At 38.0% G+C, this 16,722-nt stretch overlaps 1 protein-coding gene across 5 annotated transcripts in view; it reads right to left on the reverse strand.

The window, feature by feature from the left end:
* Nucleotides 1-16,722, reverse strand: part of Zfhx4 (zinc finger homeobox 4) — a 177,023-nt gene that overhangs the window by 132,719 nt on the left and 27,582 nt on the right. The gene's annotated exons all lie outside the window — the stretch shown is intronic.

Raw genomic sequence — 16,722 nt, forward strand, 5'->3', positions numbered from 1 at the left:
TTTGTTGGAGATAAATTCAGGGCTGAAGACCCAGATGTGATTAAGTTGATACAGATTTCAAAGACCCATTAAGTTAATTCTCCTTAACTGTTTGTTGTTTTGTTTTACAAGACTGGATTTCTCTGTGGGTTTGGAGGCTGTCCTGGAACTGGACCTTGTAGACCAGGCTAATCTCCAACTCATAGAGATCCAACTGCCTCTGCCTCCCGAGTTGTGGGATTAAAGGCATATGCCACCACTGCCCAGCTCCCCCAAGATTTGAAGAAGTCAAGTTATACAAATAGGAAGGTACTGATGACATAGACAAGTGTTCCTAACCAAAAGCTGTCATTATACTACCTGCTTCCAATATTCAGTAGGTATTTCTTTGTTCAGCGGATGATTATAAGTTTAATGGTTATCTGTCTCTCCTACTAAACTATAAACTCTGTCAGACCATGACCTGTGTCTATGTTGCCTGATGCTAGATACTTATCACCTGATGGGCTATGGCAACATAGGCTCCCAGTAAATAAATAAATGAAGCGAGTGGAAAAAGTAAGGTGTTTAATATAGGTAGTTCAGACTTCTCTGTATAAAGAGGTTTTGTTTTTTTTGTTTTTTTTGTTTGTTTTTGCTTGTCTTCATATTTATAGGGAGATGACATGAACATACACTCCTGGATTAAACAAACAAAAAAAATGAAGAAAGCCAGCCAAGAGACATATAAGTACATGAGTAGTTTAAGAAGGAGTATTTATTCCCAGCACTCAGGAGGCAGAAGCAGGGGGATCACTGTGAGTTCCAGACCAGCCTGGTCTACAAGAGCTAGTTCCAGGACAGCCTCCAAAGTCACAGAGAAACCCTGTCTCAACCACCAACCCCTGCCAAAAAAAGAAAAAAGAAAAAAAAAAAGGAGAATAGGTATTTGTTGGAGATAAATTCAGGGCTGAAGACCCAGATGTGATTAAGTTGATACAGATTTCAAAGACCCATTAAGTTAATTCTCCTTTTCCAAATCTGTTTGTAACTCAGAACCCATACCCTGGGCTGTAACATCCCACAGTCTCAAGTAAAAGCAACATCATACACAAAAGCTTCAGCAGTTTATTGTTCAGCTGTGAGACTCACTTCCTAACTACTCATTTGCAAATTCTCAATTGGCAGACTTGAAAACTAGAATTAAAAGTGTCATGCATGGTTCCTTTTCTGTAGGCAAAATTCTAAGAAAGAATGGATATTGAAGTGAACGCACATTAAAGGAAACACAAGCAGCTTTTTTTTTTTTAATGAACTGTAGTCACCCCTTTTTAAGTTGATGAATAGAGCTGCATTCCTGTTCAAAGCAAATGATTGAGATAAAGGTATAAATGGCTTTTAAGGACAAATTGCAGGTGCTATAGTAACCAAGTGTATTTACAGAAATTAAAAATGAAAGTATTTTCCAAATTACAAAAAATTTCCCCAATACACAAGTCACTTCTAGTGGCAAAGATTTGCTGACAAGACACAATATTCTACATATATAAGAAAAGTTTCATTATATAATACTTTTTTCAAAGCTACTTTTGTACTTTAATTAAGATCTTAATTAAACTTAGGGGTTGGGATATGTTTCTCTGGTTTTACTAATATACTAAGGCACAAAAATAATTCTAAAATAACACATAAAGAGGAGAAAGTCACTTTGATGATTTGACAACTGAAGACAGAAAATGTCTGAATCTGACTTTCTTTTAAATTTTTCTGAAGCTGCACAGAAAGCTAATAGAAAGGGCCATGAATAGCTTTTATTGACTTTCTAAGATATCACCCCACATGCACTCTTCACACTTCACCCCTAATTAATTAATAATAGGGGAGCATCAAAAGTGATACATTCCATTGTCCATGCTTATTAATCTAATCAAGTTTTCATTGACACAAATGCTGAACTCATCAGCCTATGGCTCAGGTTCCCTGTTTCCAACTCATAAAAGCAGCATGGAGAATCTTTTACCATAAAAGAATAAGGAAGATTATCATGATTTCCTGCAGAATATCTCCTAAATTTATTTTCATGGTAAATAGAGAGAACTGTGGCACGGCAATGTCCTTAGGAACACTGGCAGCTTAACGCCTGACCTCCTTGTGCCCATGCAAACAAGCCTTATGAAGATCAAGTTTCTGAAAATTGAAAACTTCAAGGAAAATTAGTAATTATTTGAATCTAATAGGGTTGTGTCTAGAAGAGCTACATATAAAAATATGAAGGGTGCCTTACCCTGATTATTATGTTAAATATAAGAAATAGATTATTTTTCATACCCCTATAAGGGAAAAATAATCCTCTGAGAAATACTTGTTTGTTTACAACCTTACTATTGTGAAAACACAAAAAGACACCCCATAGATAGTGTGGTAGAGGCAAAGGAGACAGAAATCTTTAATTTTTCTATCACTGGTATGTTTGCTTTTTTTCTCTTTTTTTAATGAACCTCTTTATTGGGGTAGAACCCTAAAGTCACTCTTCCTCAAACTTCAGCAAGGATAGAATCTAACTTTTTTATGAAATACTAAAGGAAATCTACATATAAATTCCCTACTTCCAGGAATGCACAAATCTGCTAAATGTATTATGTAAACTACCAAAGTCATTCTTTCAAACTGAACACAGGGAGCTGCTGAATAGCCCACAACGGAAAGGAAAACACAGAGAAAAGGCATATAATTCCTTTTAAAAAGCTGTGAGTTTGTTGAGGGCAGGAAGTCCATCGTACTCCCTCTGTGGCTATCTTATTTATCTATAGAATCTATCACAGAGTTTTTTGTTTTGATTATCAATATGATAGATAAATATCTGTATTATTCAACAGAAATAAGTTTTAGTTGATATAAGTGATCTTAAAATATATCAATTTTCAGTCTCACTTCAAATTCAATTGGCAGATATTTTTCAAAAATATACTATCACTCAAATAAATTTGAATTTTATTACAGCCAAAAGAGTATTCTATGCATGAAATAATCAACATTCAGATATCCAAAAGCTGAAGCTTGTGTTTTAATATGCAAAGTTTTGCTAATTTGCCTTCTTTTAATCTCCACCCATCTCATCATTACTTCTCTTTTTTTCTCAAGGGGTCCATCCCTACCATGAACATCCATGATAGTTACATCCTTATATTGAAAGACCCCTGCCCCTTAGCTCTTAAGTTTGCCTCCTCCTCCGGTCGGCAGCTGATGGGGCGCTCGGAGGATGCCTCGCTCCTGCGCCTCCCCGATCTCCACCCCCGCCGGCCTCCACTTCCCCCGCCACCGCACGTCCGGCCGCCGGTTCCCTCCAAAGCTGGTCCACCCTGGCGGGGCCCACGCCCCCGGCCCGTCCGCCTGGCACCGGGCCCCGGGGCTGGGGCCGAGTGAGGAGCCCGCGAGGGCTAGCACCAGGTGGGCTGGCCCGAGGGTGAACACCAGGTGGGCCGACCCGAGGGCGAGCATCAGGTGGGCCGGCCCGGGGCCCCACCCCCGCGCCCCCGCCCAATGGGGAACACTCCGTCCCAAGGCCCTCGCCCCCAAGGTCAGCCATCTGGACGCGGAGGGGGGAATTGAGTCTGTTGTACCAGACACCAGACCTTGAGAATATGTTGGTCTGGAATGGCTCTGTGCCTCACTTGAACCATCCAATAGAAATGACTCTGTACTTCACCTCATTTGAATAACCCTGTGTAGCGCCTCATTTACATTGACCAATGGGAATAGCTCTGTACTGCGCCTCATTTGAATTATCCAATAGAATCCCTGCTTCTCGCTTGCGCCTTTTTGCTGTATAAGGACCCCTCTCCCTTGGCTCGGAGCGCTTGGCCTCACAGAAGCTAAGTCGCCCCGGGTACCCATGTGTCTCCAATAAAGCCTCTTGCAGTTTGCATCCAAGTTCGTGGTCTCGATGATTCCTGGGTACGGGTCTCTTCTACAAAAGTATCTCTTCGGGGGTCTTTCAATATCCATCTCTTTCTGACATAAGCAGAACTCTCCTACCCCAGTACTGTGATAATGCAGTGTCTTTATTGTGATGCATTGTCCTGATTAATGATGTAGGGTCTGGAGCCAGACTGAGTTCTAATCTAACTTAGTCATCAGTATTACCAGCTATGTGAGCTTGACAATTCAATAAGTTTTCTTTTATGTTGATTTCATCTTCAAACTTTCCTAGTAACTATACCTATCTATAAGAGAAGTTGTGTTGAGTCCTGCCTCTACTCCTTTCTGTGCTTCTCTAACAGTATTCCTGGCTTCTCTGTGACTAATTCTGGTCAGCATGTCACTGGCTCCACCCCTTGATTCAAGGTTAACTTTATTAACACAGTTTCAGGGTGTCACACTGCAATCAAACACGCTGCAACAATATCTAACATCTTACTAGGGATAGAGAAATGGCTCAGTGGACTGGAGCTTGTTTCCCAGCATCCTTGCTCTGGCTCCAGGAATCTGATACTCTCTTCTGGCCTCTGCAGGTATCTTCATTAATATTTCCATATTCAACACACAGACCCACATACATACATATGATTAGAAATTTTGTTTTTAAGTCTTAAAACAAAAAGCAAGATAAAGAACATATGATATGCTGGGTGTTGGTGGCTCATGTCTTTAATCCCAGCACTCGGGAGGCAGAGGCAGGCAGATCTCTGTGAGTCTGAAGCCAGCCTGGTCTCCAGAGCGAGTGCCAGGATAGGCTCCAAAGCTACACAGAGAAACCCTGTCTCGAAAAACCAAAAAAAAAAAAAAAGAACATATGATATTATCTGATTACCACTGAACACATACTCAACAAATGCTATTATTAAATTTCTTCAATAAGCCAGTTGGCCAGAAGGGAACAGAAGATGAAAAGTATCATTGGGATAATGACAAAAATGTGAAGGGGTTTAGCGTGTGTCTGTGTGTCTGTGTGTCTGTGTGTGTGTGTTACTAGTAATCAAACTCAAGGTCTCCTACATGTTAGGCAAGTCTTTGAAGTATTCTTTGAAAGACAATTGGCAGTGAGTTGGCCAAGCATAAAATAAGAAAACACTGACAGTAATAAAAAAAATCTAGGTGAAATTAGTATTGCTTATTCTGAAATCCTATTGCAAAGTACCTAACTCAGAGAAATGAAAACAAAGCTTATATAGAAATGTTCTTAGCATAATTATCCATAATTGACCTAAAGTGAAAACAGCCAAATGTTTATCTGAGGCAACATAAATAAAAGATACTATGCACAATGCTAAACCCATGAAAGCATTGATGAATTTTGAAAACATTATGCTAAGTGAAAGAAGCCTCACAAAGGACCCCATACACTGTGGTTGCATCTATATCAATGACCAGAATAATCAAATCTATAGAGACAGAAAGCAATTAGTTGTTGCCCAGGGCCATGGGAGTGAGAGTTCAGGATGGTTGTGGGCAAATAAATTAGTACAAGATTTCTTTTTCAGCTGAGGAAAATATTCAAGAGTCAATTATTATGATGGCTACATAATCTTGTGGATATTTTAAATACTATTCAATTGCATTTTAAATAGATGGAGTATGAACTGCATCTCAATCAAGTCCTTACAAATAATAATAATAATAAATTTAAAAAGCCAACAGGCACAGCAAAGCTGAGGCAAGACTCAGTGTTCTTCAGAAGCCAAAATACTAGAATTTGAGACATAAAATTATGTTTCTTTCTGTTTTAACATAAAAATTTTCATTGGTCATTTGTCTCTGTTTCCTCAATAATTGCATGCTTGAAGATTGAGATTGCTGCCTTCTTTGGTGATTATCCCACAGTGGTCAATTTAAGATGTTATTTGGGTGTCTGAGGGCCTGAGTTTCAATACCTCTAAGTAGCTTGTGGAATCTGTTGTTGTATTAAGACCAAAGAAATAATAGAGTATTAAATATGTAGACATGAATTTGAGAAACATTTTAAAAGAAAAAAATTCTTAAGAGACTTAGTGCAAAGCTTGTGTGAAAAGCAGCTTTCTCCATGGCTAGGGTCAAGATCTACCTGCTTAAGGTGGAAAGGTTCCAAGTGCCATTAGTGATGCCATTCACTTTTAGAGGACCTATCACTTTTGCCAAATGATATCCTGTTCCCTGAACCTTAGATTAGTCATGTGTACATTCAGCACCACTTAGTACTTGCTGCCGAGTCCTGCACAATATCATCAAAGGCTTATTATCTCTAAGGACGAAAAACACAGTGTACAGGAAGAAACTCCTTCACTCTACTTTAAAACAAAATACAAGGAATTACCTATTAACTCATGATCTTCATCAATTTTAATATATTTTCATATATAGAACTCTTTATCCCCCCCTCTCTCTCTCCCTCTCTCTCTCTCTCTCTCTCTCTCTCACTCTTTCTCTCTCTCTCTCTCTCTCTCTCTCTCTCTCTCTCTCTCTCTCACACACACACACACACACACACAAACACCTTACACATTCATCCTAAATATATGCACATTTTTCTTCACTGAAAGAATTAAATTGCTCATTTGGAAAAAAAGTGTATCTGTATCTGTATGTGTATATGTATTTGATTTTCATGAATGGTTTCTGTATCTGTTGTTTTAAAATCACCAAGCTGTTGTCACTAAAGGAGCAGACATAGTACTAAAGAGAAGTGATAAAGTGAGTACATGCTACAAGTGCTTACAGGAAACAATGATAAATGCTAATTTATTTTGATATACATATCTAAGTAAAACCAGAAAAACTTGGGCTATTGGGAAATTAAGTCACTTGCTGAAGTGTGAATTACAGGCAGAAATACTTTTATCTAAATATTAAAAAATGTTCTAAATCTAAAAAGGTCATCAGAAAGACCATTTTAGGTTTTCTAATACTTAAGAAATTAAGAGGATCAAAGACTGAATTACTACTCTGAAGGAAAGCTATTTATAAATAGCCATTTTGTTAGCTAATTTTTTATTATTACATCCAAAATGTTGAACAAAAACAGCTTGTGGGAGGAAAGACATACTTTGGCTCACAGACCTAGAGGGTGTCCAAGCCCATCAATGGTGAGAAAGCTACAAGGGAGCATCCAAGTTCACATCAGGGTAGGCCAGGAAACAGAACAGCAGCAGGAAGTGATCAAGAATAATACATCCCTCAAGGATCCTCCTCCCTCATTTAGCCAAATATCACCTGCCAGTGTCTTTTAACAAGGTGCTATCAATTGAACATTAGACACCAGGTTCAAATCATAAAATCCTTATATCTACTTTTAAAGAATTTGGTTATGAGACTATGTTGCAGAATATTAGTACACTGTGTGAAGATGTGTTGCAGTGATTTATGAAATAAAAAGCTCCGTGGCTAATAGCTAGGCAGGAGAGATAGGTGGGACTTCTAGGCAGAGAGAGAGGAAGAGGAGATAATCAAGTTTTACAAGAGATGCCAGGAGATGTGGAGAAAGTCAGAAGTATGGAAATGGAGAAGAGGGAAAGAGGTAGAATATAGAGTAATAGAAGCAGGTCAATTTAAGTCATAGAGCTAGTTGTGAACAAGCCTAAGCTAAAGGCCAAGTTTCATAATTAATAAAAAAGTTTCCGTGTCATTATTTGTGAGCTGGTGACCAATGAAAAATCTTGCTATAAGACTGGGAGAAGATTCTTAAGGAATAGTCATCATTGAAAAGTTGGATGCTTCTACACTAGCAAATAATTTGTCTTAGTCATTTGATTTTTTAAACAAAAGATTAAACAAACAAGAATCCAATAATGAGATGTTATTCCTCACTCAAAGCCCTTCTCACTCTGTAGCTATTTCTCACTGCATGATGATGATAGTGATGATGATGATGATGATGATTTTAATAATGATGAGAGAGCTTGATTTCACCAATTATTTCTCAAAAGATATTGGAAGGCTTCTTAGTAAAGGGCAGTTATATTTAACATTACATTGTTAATAGAAAAGTTTTCAGCCTTTCAACTATTGTAAAACATAAATTCACCAATAGAATAAATTCTGAACAACAAATTCTGATGTTCAAATAATTTTCACTTAGGCTTTGAATCTTTCTTAAATAACGTGTCTAGAAATTCTGTAGGAAAGCTCTGGTGAGTGCTGTATACACGTTGAGAAAAATGGCTTGCAAACTGACTGCAGATGTGATGTCAATTAAGCTTGCTACCCAATATCTAACATTGGAGCACTGGATAAATTTAGTCCCTGAGGACTTGAGTCCTCAAACAGCTAATGTTATTCCCAGACCTGCCAGATGGATAGTTAGAAATATCTAAATTCTTTGAAAGACACACCCAATAGAGTTACCAAGATGTCCTTACTTATTTTTCATATACCAGCCACAGAGACTTCATCATCAGTAACAAGTCTGTCCTTCCAAAACTCAGACAATTCTCCCTTTCCAAAACTAGACCTTTTCATTAACATATGTGGTCAACAACATCAGTGGGAATGACCAAACAAATCTTACAGGGTCAAGCAGCCAGGTTCACTTCCTCACACATCTCCATGTCCGGCCAATGTAAGTTCTAGCATGACACTGGGTTCACAGTAAAATATTTGTTCAAAATTAAAGAGAAAAGAGGTTGTTCATAAACTTACATTACTTCAACATACACTGGAGGTAAGATCCTAAGAATCTTTAAATAAAATGAACAAAAACAAACAAACAAACAAAAAAAGCTCAATCCAAGGTAGAAGAGGAAGTAAAGAGGAAGAATGAAAGGCAGTATCTAGTTCGCAAAAACATACAACGGTTCAAAGTAAGAAATGATATAAAGCTGTGAAATTAAGAAGTCAAAATAACAGGATATTTTCAACAAATCTAATGGGTTACTTGTGATCAGGCCTCCTAAAGCTGCTAGGAAAAAGAGGGAAGTGTCTCAACCTCTGGGTGAAGGACTGCTCCAGTTGTCCCTGAATGCTTATGCATAGCCACATTCCACCATCTCCTTTGTTTGGCCAGTGGGGGACCATTAATGCATGACTGCTGGGGTTCCCTGGTGACCTAAATGAAGTAAGCAGCCTCCAAAAGGGGCTTAACCAGCAAGCACTGCAAGCTCAAGCACTAAAAGTGATAAATATTCAATTAGTCAATCCTGTTCAATACACCAAACACACAAACATGCCAATCCAAGGAAGTTACTGAAAGCAAAAGAATTCCATTTGGACAGGAAATACTCGGGTGACCACTTAACTACCAGTTCCCCTCCCGGCTAATAGGACACTGGTTTAAGAGTGTCATTTCAGCACCTGACATTTGTGTATCACTTCCCACTCTCCCTGCCTAGACTCTTAGAAAATCTTCTGGTTTAGAGACAGGAAAGTGGTACCCAACATGATGATGCTGAAGACAAAGTGGTAAAGTTTATCAGGCATCAGCCTCTCTGCTTTCCTTCTCTGCTTTTGCTGTCCTCAAAGGTTTTCTTATTGATGGATCCCTACAAGTATGCCTGGCCCTGAGCTAGAAAGAGCACAGAGTGACAACTGAAGACCAAGATCTTACTTTCTGAGAGAACCTGAGAAACCTCTGAATCTTGTTTACCACACATGCTTAAATGTGAATAATTGTGTAGAAGTCTTTGGAAGAGTGATGAGACAATGGATATGTAGCATTTAACTTACATCTTTGGTCAGTGCATATCCTTTCTTCAAAAAGCAGTGCCATTGTAAAAGGCAAAAATAGAACAATAAAATTTCAATATGATTTCTTTGTCAATAGACCATCTGGCACCAAGAGAAGGAATAATTTTGGAAAGAGACTCCCCAATATACCATCAATCACATAGAGACTGCAAACTGCCAACTCCACAAATAAATGAAGATCTCTTGCAACAGAATACATAGTCACAAATGAAAAACAAAATCAATACTACAAAACTTTAAAAGGCTTTCTCCAAAACTGGCATCACCATGTAGTTGGGTCTGTCTTTTCAACTTCAATTTTGCTTTCCATTACTTATATCATCAAATATCCAGGTATATAGTCCTTCAGCCCTATGCTCCCTCTGTACTACTTAAAAATTGCTTGAGGGGGTCTGAAAAGACAGCTCAGTTTCTAAAATGCTTGCTGCACAAGCATGAGGACCTAAGTTTAGATTCCTCAAATCTACATAAAGATCCTATCATGGTGGTGTGTGCCTGTAACCCCAGCACTGGAGAATGGTGAAGGCTGTGATAGGAGAACCTATGGAGCTCATTTACCAGTCAGCTTAGCTGAATCCATGAGGTTCTGGTTCAGTGAGAGACCCTATTTCAATAAATAAAAGTGGAGAGCAACAGGGTCAGACACCTGATGTATACCTCTGGCCTCTATCAATATATGTGTGGATGTGTTAGTATAGAGGCTTTACTCACATGCCTTGTCCACATGTCTACACTAACAAGTATATACATCACACACAAAGAACAACACAGACAATATCACATGTATGCATGTGTGCATGCATGAGTGCACACGTGCGTGAGCGTGCTTGCACACACACACACACACAGACACACACACACACACTGCTTGAAAAGCAAATATAACCCTGACAGTCCTTTACCAAGATATGAGGACAATATATATTCTACGCTATCAAATATTTCCCTTTATTAAAAGGCTTTAGGTGAATCTATTACCATATCCTTTTATATATGTGCATTATACATATAAATATTATATGGAATGTATTTCCTATGCTATTACAGTGCTTTTCCTTATCCATAAAAATACAGGATTTGTTTTCTTTCATCTCCTTCCCCACAAGAGGGCCAAACTATGATACTAAGAACCTGGTCCCCACATTGGTCCCCCAATCCCAGGATTATATGTGTCACCACAACTCACAAGATATTAGAATATTGATTAAATATTATTTAACCAAATGAAACAAAATATTACTGTGCATAATCCTTATCTGTGATGAGCCCTCTATAACAAGTCAACATGCTAATGTACCTTTAGTCAGAACGCTCACTGACTGCTTTGTAAAATGTATTTACATATTCCAGGATTCATTTTAAGGTAGCATCCTGATGCCGTAGAGGGGTTGATTCATGTTGTAATTGGACATTCTTACTGGTCTTTCTTCATTTTATTTTTCAACAACACATAACATGAGTGTATCAATCAAGGAAAGCTCTTTTTTGCACTAAAAATTTTAACCTAATTCATCTTAAATGGATGAATAAAATGTTGCTATGTAATGGAATAACTAGAGCCTACAAAGATGCACAAATAGGATTATAGTGTATCTATGGGCAATTCAAGAGAGCTGGCACATTCAGACTCTTGACTAAACATGGTTGAAAACAGCAGGAAACTTGTAACTGTTATGAATGTCCCTGGGTCCAAATTTAACTTACATTTGTGAAGATCAGTGTTTGAAAATACAACCTCAGAAATCCTTGTCTCTGCATAACACGTAGGCAGCCAGCTTATTATCCACCACATTATTGGGCACACCCACCATGCAGTTATATTCAAAGCCTCACACACAGTAGGTGCTCAATAAATGCTTCTCAGCATACTGGAGACAAGAAGATGCATATCATCTAGGTATTCAGCAGATGAAGCTATGACCCTTGTGTTGGCATAACCAATACACCTAGGTTGTGGAGTGTATGAAAGCCTTTCCTGATGCTGAGGTGTTGCTATACCTCTGTGGTCCTGATTCACTTTTTAAATAAATCATATCCTCTCATGCTCTCCTGAAAGCCACTGACAGTGTGAGGAGAAATCACCTCTCATGCTCGAATGGTCTGAATAATGAAAACATCTCCATGTCTGCGTGAACTCCCCCTCAGCATAGGCTCAGACTCAAAACAAACTTGGTAAAGCATCTGCAGTAGGGTTTGGGGAGGCCAGATGTTCTGGAAGCAGAACTGTGGTCATTATGCACATGCCAGCTCCTCCTCACTCCACCCCAGGCCAAGACCCTTTCAGCAGTATGAGGCCTGCCTAACATATGACTGTGGTTGTACTGCTGTGTGCCAGCCCCAAGCCCTTTGAGTGCTTCAACAACTGCATACCAGCTCTATGGGAAAGGGACATAAACATTAAGCCAGGGAAACCTGTGTGAGAGCTCAGAATGATGTGACAACACTTTTGTTCCCTTTACTTAAGTGACCCCATGACAGGTCACAAACAAGCCATTTGATATTTTTGCATAAAATGTGGTAATATTCTAGGTTAGATAGAATGAGCACAAAATACAGAAATGTGTGAATTGCAAAGTGCAAGTTGACATGTTCCTGGGTCCTGGAGTAAAGAGTAGTGCCAAGCTGTTGAGTGGGTTTCTGAGATGTGTTTGTGGGAAGGCAGCGATGGTGTTGTGTGTGCATGGGGTGGGTGTATTCAGAAGCAGTAAATGGAAGAAGCTTTAGGAAAGGGGACTGTTCTTCCTAGCCTGACTCCCAACTGATTCCCTCAGTCCTAATCCACCTCCAACCTTCCTAACACAGAAATTCTTCCAGAATAAGCAAATACCTTAACAACAATTCATTCTGAAAAGGACTAGAAAGTCATTTACAATGGTAGAAGCGTCTCTGTTTTTTTTATGGAATCTCTTGTTTCCCCTTAATTGAAAGAATGTTTCCTCAGAGTTGCTTCGTAAGCTAGCTGATCTTGCAACATGGAGTACTTCCATGAGCAGAAGATGTAGATGGGAAGGAAAGCAGCATCTTATACATAGAGGAATAGCAGAATCACAGGTTAGCGAAAATAAAGACACAAGGGATCAGATGCCACATTTTCCAGTTTTCAAAATTGTGCCTAGGTTTGATAACAATTTCAACACTAACATTACTTTGTTTACCTTGGCTAATATGGACCTCTTTAGGAATTAACATGTGTCCATCTGTTTATATTTAACAGCTTTGGAGATGAAAAAAGGTTCTCAGCTCACAATGTACCTTAGTACACACAGTGATGGAAGTCCACATTTGTACCAAAGTAGCCTGGTTTGCACATGGCTAAGGTTCAGGCAACCTCATGCTTAGAAACAGAAGTCTGTATAGTCGGGAAGGCCAGCCAATTACAGTGTGATCTGAAAACACCCGTGATTCATTAGTTGCTATTAGCTAACTGGTTCCTCTTTATTTGATCTGTGTATTTATTAGTTCTAAGTATTATGCAAGCATGGATTGTTCTACTGTAGAAATTACTTTTTCAACCTTTGCCTGTCTTTTAATATGAGTATACAATGGAATAATTTGAATTGTGATTACTCACAAAAAAAATGTACAACTGGAATTAAATTTCACACTGCTTTTCAACCTTGAAATGAACATTAATGTGAAACTAATACAAAAAGTGCAAAAAATATTTCCATATTCAGGCAAATGTTTAGTCAGGGAAAATTCTTGTTTATATCTGAAAACAGCTTTCTTCATGTAAACAAATGCCTAGCTTGAGAGTCAGAAAAACCTGCTTGGATTTCTCAGAGCATACCCACACTGCAATTGCCTTTATACCATGACCTTTATGTAAATGTGTAGTGAATCATCTTTGAAGCACTTTCACCACCATACAAGAACAATGACATCAATGACTACAATGGTACATATCTGGTATATTTGATTTTAAATTGCAAAGTTGGACTTGGGCGTATGGTTATAAAAATACCAGTGGCTCACTGAGAACTTCAAACCATTCAGTGTTTCCTAGTAGTAAAAACAGCAAAGGGGTAGGCAATACCAGTCATTCCACGGTTTGTTTTCTTTGCACATGCTTTCCTCACTGTGTCTACTTTATTCTCTTCTATGCCAGTCCTCCCCTCACCTTGACTTTCAGTTCTTAATCTGGATCTTTTCTTTAATTTAAGTCATAAACAATGAGAAAAACTAAAAACTATTCCTTGTGTCTATGTCACCCTTTAAGTACCCAGGACTAAACCTCATGTGTATGCCACCATTCACCAAGGAGACAGGTCAGGGCTTCAATGCTTTTAGTCTTTGTGAGATCCAAATAGCAAAACAGCACTGTGGAAATCAGATAGCTCCTTTGCCTTGCTCCTGGGCTTGCTTTTGCCTTCCCTCCCAGGGAGAAAAGCCGCCCAAGTAGTTAAGTTTTTTACTTTGAACCAGAAAAGTTGTGAACACATACATTCACACAGGAAGAGGAGGGCTGTCAGAGGACACAGAAGCTAAGCATGGGCATGTTCCACACAGGGCAATGGCTAAACCAAAAGGCTGGCCACAAAAGTCCATCTCATAGAGCCAATAACTCCAGTATTCTGGAATACTGCCCAAATCTTCCTTGATTGTCCTAACTTTCATGTATAATGCTAAGTGGTTGTCATTACAACTTTCCACTGGGCTTGTCAGAAAATGCCAGGGCTCATTTAAGAAGCAGAGCAAATTACAATGCGCTTTTAGAATGAAGGCTGAGAGAAGGTAAAGGAGATCCCTTGAAATACTCCACCATTGACGCATTAGTTCATTACATCATACAAACATTTAGTAAGGACCCAGTATGTAAAAACCAATTCACTAAAACTTAAGAGATTATAAAAGCATGAAATTTAAAAAAACGATAATGTAGCCTAATAATTTAGCTATCTTAAAACCAGTGTTTTAGATTTACACATGTATGTATACGGACAGGAACTGGCAAGACAGAGTTTAACCGCCTGCACACTTAGCAGCATTGACAGGCTCCCTTTAAATACCATCCAGGCACTAACAGGAAAGATTAAGGGCAATGTAAAATTTTTCCTTTCTGCTTCATTTTCTTGACCAACTTTCTTTCATCATTAAAGTTTCTGAAGGAAAAAAATATGTCAAGATAAAATTGGATTAGAACTTTAGAAAATGTCGTTGAAAAAAAATGAGGAAGATTTTTGAACAATAACAGAGTTGCTTTTCAGAAAAAAAAAAAAAAAAAAAAAAAAAAAAAACCTAAGGAAAGTAACACTATACTAGCAAAGTGAACACAGCTTTTTTTTTCTTTCAGTCATCCTTAGCAATAGACATAACAGTTTTTTTTTTCTTTTTCTTTTTTAGTCCATATGGAAACATCATCAACACATTCTGCTCTGGCTTCTTTGCCAAAATACCATCGCCCACAAGCCATCTACCTTAAACATAAAAGGAGAGGTGTTTTTCTGGTCAAATAGAGAAATAATTTTTACTACCTCTCGTGTAATGTTAAATCTGACTAAATCCTGCCAAATACATTAAAACAACATCTGTAAAACAGATTTTCATTAAATCGATCAGTTTAAAGTTAAGCAGCTCAGCAGATGATGCTTTCACACTAACCCTTGACCTTTAACTTTTAACCTCCTGCAACGGAATAAAGCACACAGCTCTGTTAGGTGATGCTTCTTGAGCTTGACAACACAGTGAGTAGAGTGCTTTATTCAAATTGAGCTGACACGTGGACACATTTAGAGTCTTATGAATCAATATGTTGTCAATAATGAGCAAAGCTGTTTTCTTGCAGGCCTGTGTCTGTCTTACAACTGTAACTTACCACTTTCCTCTAATGTCTAAATTATTCATAATGCAAAATGGTGCAAATTAAACTCTTAATGAAAATAAATTTTATAGAGAAGATTATTGTCTAGTCATTAACTCTGAAACTATTTTAAGTCTAGTTTTAATATTTAAGCCATATGATAAACCATGACTTTTTTTTTCCAGGCCCAAGACAATTTGTTAGGTTCTCATTTAATAGCAATTAATGTTACTTATGAACCAATTTTATTTTGCTGAGACAAGCTGGCCAAGCTAATCTCCTCATCTCTGTGCTTGAAATACTCTTTTTCTGAATCACATAGCTTTGAAATTCAGTTTGGAAATAGCATGTTCAATACATACCTACTCGGGAGTGGGATTTTTCCCCCTATTTCTAGAACTATGCAAAAAAATAGTTATGTTGTCAGATAACAGGTTTCAGTACTCAAATATTTTTTGGTATTTCCTGAATTTAATGAAACATTTTTCTCTTTAATGTTTAATAACTGTTTGCCTGCTGGCCATATTTTAGTACTATATTAGGTATATTCAGCTAATGAAGGGATTCACAACCAGAAAGGACACATTATATGTCTTATAGGATCTTTAAGTTAACTATGTATCTTCTGTGTGTGAGACAGAATGTGTTCTTGGGGTTATAGCCTTCTTTAGAGTCAAGTATTTATTATAACTGGACTTTGCTGATTTAAAGTCATCACCCAACTGTCCCTCCAAGAGAACTTCAAATTGAACCCTGGAACTTTGTAAATGGCACTGCAGGAGTAAGGTGGTCAATTCATACTTACAGAAAGAATTGCTTGAACTTCTCTCTCTGTCTCTGTCTCTCTCTCTGTCTCTCTCTCTCCCCCCTCTCTCTCACACACACACACCTAACAACATATGAAGAGTTATCAGAATTATCAGATAGTTTGAATAAGTAACCCTTTTTAAGAATATAAACAATAACAACCTCCCTTTCACAAGGTTCCCACCTGAGAATAATAAAATAGAAAAAGCTGTACATTTATATCTCCTATGCACAACGTGTTAATTTAAAGTGTTAGAGGAACTGCGTGAATATAAACACAGTTCATGAATATTCTATATAGCTCCCAGGGTCTAAATCTATTATTTATACAAACTTAATGTTTATTTTTTTTCTCCTAGGTATTCTAAAACTTTTAATAGGTCAGGTATCAACAGGAAAAAAAGTGGGCAATTGAACAGTTGTCAACTGTTGCTGCAAACCTATGAATTATAATACAATTAATCCTTTATATCATATTTTCAATAGCATCGAGGCAGCAGTGC

This window comes from Cricetulus griseus, chromosome 2 (assembly GCF_003668045.3).
Source record: "Cricetulus griseus strain 17A/GY chromosome 2, alternate assembly CriGri-PICRH-1.0, whole genome shotgun sequence".
NCBI lineage: Eukaryota > Metazoa > Chordata > Mammalia > Rodentia > Cricetidae > Cricetulus > Cricetulus griseus.